The sequence below is a fragment of the Triticum aestivum genome, chromosome 2A, assembly GCF_018294505.1.
Source record: "Triticum aestivum cultivar Chinese Spring chromosome 2A, IWGSC CS RefSeq v2.1, whole genome shotgun sequence".
In the NCBI taxonomy this organism is placed as follows: domain Eukaryota; kingdom Viridiplantae; phylum Streptophyta; class Magnoliopsida; order Poales; family Poaceae; genus Triticum; species Triticum aestivum.
Window position 1 is genome coordinate 558,677,037 of NC_057797.1, and position 4,563 is coordinate 558,681,599.

A 4,563-nucleotide genomic window follows, 5' to 3' on the forward strand; every position below is an offset into this window, starting at 1 on the left:
CGGAACTGACGCGTGGATCCGTCAGCCAATGAGAATTTTACACGTGGAAAATCGGCATTGGTCATGGCTGTTAACGGGTTATCGGATCCAAAATCCGACCCGATAGCTTAACGACGTTCCGTTACGGTGGATGCCACGTGTCGGTCACCCTTGATGAAAGCACTTCTGTGACGCACGATTTATCATCATGGAAGTGGACACTTCCGTGATGATAATTTTGGCAATGTCATGGAACACTTCTACGACTGCACAGGTATGACTATCTTGATTCTGTCATAAATTTGTCATGGGTGTACATGCATGACAGAAAACTCGACCTACTGTGACAAACACGTATCATCACGGAAGTGTATTTTTTAGTGACTCTTGACAACTCCAACAGCGACCATTTGCTTCATATCACGAATAGCAAAACGGCCTAGAGGAGGGTAGTCAGTGAAGGCCTCCACTACCATAGGCTTGGTGGGAATCATATTCACAATCCCAGCATCACCCTTTTTAAGAAACTTGGGCTCTTACTCAACCTCCTTGCCAGATCGCCTGTCAATCTTGGTCACCAACTAAGCAAACTTCACAGCTATGTGGGAGGTGTGGCAGTCCAGCACAGGTGTGTACCCATTCCTGATAACTCCGGTGTCGTTCAGCACTATAATCTACAAAGTGAAGCTCCTAGCCTCCTAGGCAGGGTCATCTTTGGCATTTGATGCCACATACCCACGCTTCAGATCCATGGCAGCTACATTCTTGACATTGAAGCCAACAAGATCACCAGGAAGGGCCTCCTGGATAGCCTTGCGATGCATTTCAAAGGAGCTGACCTCAGTGGTCAGGCCAGTGGGACCAAAGGTAACATCCATGTCAGGCTTCATGGTACCAGTTTGAAGCCGACCAACGGGCACAATTCCAATACCACCAATCTTGTAAACGTCCTGAAATGGAAGACGCAGGGGCTTTGTGATGGGTCTCTTGGGCTCGACGATCTGATCAAGAGCCTCAAGGAGGGTGGGGCGCCCATACCTATCAAGGTTGGCAGACCTCTCAACCATGTTGTCACCCTCAAATCCTTAGACTAGAAGAAAGGGGACAATGTCCGTATTGTACCCAACCTTCTTCAGATAAGATGCCACCTGCTTCACTATTTCATCATACAATGCCTTAGAGTACTTGGGAGTAGTGCAATCCATCTGGAACAATGATACACAACATTCTCTTTTAGTTAACAGAAATTGCAAACTTCAAGGCAACAAAGATAAGACAGTAAAAGATAATAGCACATCTTGCAGGGCCATATGCTCATTTAGAAATCTAACTAGTCTAATTTAGGATGTATAGATCAGTATAGAACACATCAGCAGAACGTTCCATTAGTTAGATTAAATTGAAAACTGTAACCCATACAACCAAGAGAGATGGAAACCATTTCCAGGACTACAACATGGAACAAACTTAATGGTCGAAGAACATAATTTAAACATAAGCTTGAAGTAAACAAGAGTAGTGGCATCCATCTGAACAAAGATGGACAACATTCTCTTTATCTCAACAAAACTTGCGAATTTCAAGGCAATGAAGTACATCTTGGATGACCATATTGCTTTTCCAGAAAACTAACTAATCTACTTTAGGATATATTGATCCGTGTCGAACAAAGAAGCAGAAAATTCACATTAGTTGGATAAAAGTGAAAATTGCAACCCTATACAACATATGAAACAAAATTAATGGCCAACGGACATAATTTAAACATAAGCACACCCACATTATCAAGAATTTATCTGTTGCTAGCAGTTGAATGATAATGGAACTTGGAATTTATAAGGCAACAACAAGACTATACAAATCAAATTATGTTATACAGACAGATCATTTCAAGTATCTGGCTAATCTTAAGTACAAATGGAACAACCGGTCAAGGTAAAATAACTGGAACATTACATGTCTGGTGCTTTTGCCCATAGGTAACGTAAAACATGGAAGTGTTGATAGCAGTTGAGACGTGTCATAGTTACAACATATGGTAAAATGCTTGTCATATAAAGAGTTTTCAATAGGGCATACCTTGTTGCAGCAGCAGATCATCTGCTTCACTCCAAGAGTGAAAGCAAGGAGAGCATGCTCACGGGTCTTCCCATCCTGGGAGAAACTAGACTCAAAACTACCAATGGTCGAGTCAATGATGAGAACAAAACAGTCATCCTGGGAGGTACCAGTGATCATGTTCTTGGTGAAGTCACGGTGGCCAGGGGAATCAATAACCATGAAGAGGTAGTTGGTGGTCTCGAACTTCGAGAGTGTGATGTCAATGGTATTACCCCTCTCCCGCTCAGCCTTGAGCTTGTCAAGCACCCACGCGTACTTGAGTGACCTCTTATTCATCTCAACAGCTTCCTTCTCGAGCCTCTCAATCGCAAGCTGGTCAACGCCCCCATGCAAGCATATCAAATGGCCCGTGGTGGTCGACTTCCCAGAGTTGACATGGCCTATGACCACAATATTTAGACGACTCATCTCCTTCACCATTGCTGCAGATATTAGTGAATGCAAACAAGCGGTTAGTTGCTGATTTGGTAAGATTTCAACAAATCCTGCCAAGATATCAGAATTGGCTATGATAAGGTGGTGATGCTCAGCAAGCAGATATTATCACCACCCTATTGTAATAGGGAAGATGAAGACATATTAATTGTTTTGGTAAGACGCAATGGATATTATCACCTGCCCGATGAACAAATGTGAATGGGCAATTCGATAAGACTAAACGGATCCCAGCACCGTACCGCAATTGTAGCCTAGGCAACAGATGAAAACTCCCAACGGGTTGTATACAGGTTAAGCTACAACCAACGGTCACGGCTGCGTCAACAGATAGCAAATCCAAACACCTCACTGATATGGTAAGGGATAAAAAAATCAACAACCCGGGCTGACTCCCGTAGAATCCACATAGGAAAAGTATGAGCGGATCGGAACTAGGAATTGAAGAACAAGCCGTGAAAGCAAAGCACTAGGGTTTTGGGGTTCAGATCCCGGATGGCGCGGGAAGCGAGGCAACTGAGGCACCACGAAATGCAAGAGGAGGGGAAGATGGGGAGACGGTGGGGCTTACCGAAGGGAGGAGCAGGGCGGCGCGGGGAGGCGCGGGACGGCGGGGGTGGGCGGCAGAGACCTTGTAGATCACTGCGCGTTCGTCGCCTCGGTCTGTGCACTCTGAGGAGGGGCCTTGTTGTGGCTTGGGTGTGTGGTGCGAACCAACGGTCGACTAGCGACGTGTTGGGCATTTAGTCCCAAAAATGGATTACGCAGGGCGCAAGGACCACGGCCCATGGGATTGGAGGCCGGATGCGGGCCGGGGGCTAAAATCTCTAGGCAGAGAGTCGGGAGGATTGGGCAGGTCCCGTTGCCCTGATGTCGGACCATGGTCTCACCAGGTGGAGGGTCGGGTCAGGTCCGAGCAGATCCGCTAGCTCCACTCAGGGAGCTGCCCCGATCCATCTTTGCCTACCGAGGGATCGGAAGATCTGAAGAGGCTCAGCTCTGGATCCAAAACTGTGGGGATCTCGGTCCTCGCCATCCGTCGGCATGCATAGACCACTGCGGTGCACCTCAGCCATAGAGCTTTGCTTTTATACATCTCCAATCCGGCTCAATTCACCCAGAAACCAAGGGAAATTTCCCCTCAAATCTGAATGGACTGAGGCGGATCAGGCTGTATCGAAGCCAAAGCTTTGGTCTTCTGGCCGTAGGCGTGGCCGCCCGCCGGCAGGGGAAGGAGCCATGGAGCTGCGGTTTCTTTTTGTTCATGGTTGTTGAAGCACAGAGGTGACATTTGCATTTGGAAAGCTAGATGGGGAGGAGGAATCGCCTGAGCCAACTAATGTCTACTACACAACTTTCTTCTTGTAGACGTTGTTGGGCCTCCAAGTGCAGAGGTTTGTAGGATAGTAGCAAATTTCCCTCAATTGGATGACCTAACCTTTATCAATCCGTGCGAGGCGTTGGATGAAGATGGTCTCTCTCAAACAACACTGCAACCAAATAACAAAGAGTCTCTTGTGTCCCCAACACACCCAATACAATGGCAAATTGTATAGGTGCACTAGTTCAGCGAGGAGATGGTGATACAAGTGCAATATGGATGGTAGATATAGGTTTTTGTAATATGAAAATATAAAAACAACAAGGTAACTAATGATAAATGTGAGCACAAACGGTATTGCAATGCTTCAAAACAAGGCCTAGGTTTCATACTTTCACTAGTGCAAGTTCTCTCAACAATAATAACATAATTGGATCATATAAAAATCCCTCAACATGCAACAAAAGGTCACTCCAAAGTCACTAATAGCGGAGAACAAACAAAGAGATTATTGTAGGGTACGAAACCACCTCAAAGGTATTCTTTCCGATCAATTCATTGGGCTATTCCTATAAGTATCACAAACAGCCCTAGAGTTCGTAGTAAAATAACACCTTAAGACACACATCAACCAAAACTCTAATGTCACCTAGATACTCCAATGTCACCTCAAGTATCCATGGGTATGATTATATGATATGCATCAC

The 4,563-nt window shown here is 45.6% G+C and overlaps 1 pseudogene; it reads right to left on the reverse strand.

Moving 5' to 3' along the window:
- Positions 1-356: 356 nt before the first annotated feature.
- LOC123191748 (elongation factor 1-alpha-like) lies at positions 357-2,520 on the reverse strand (annotated as a pseudogene).
- Positions 2,521-4,563: the final 2,043 nt, after the last annotated feature.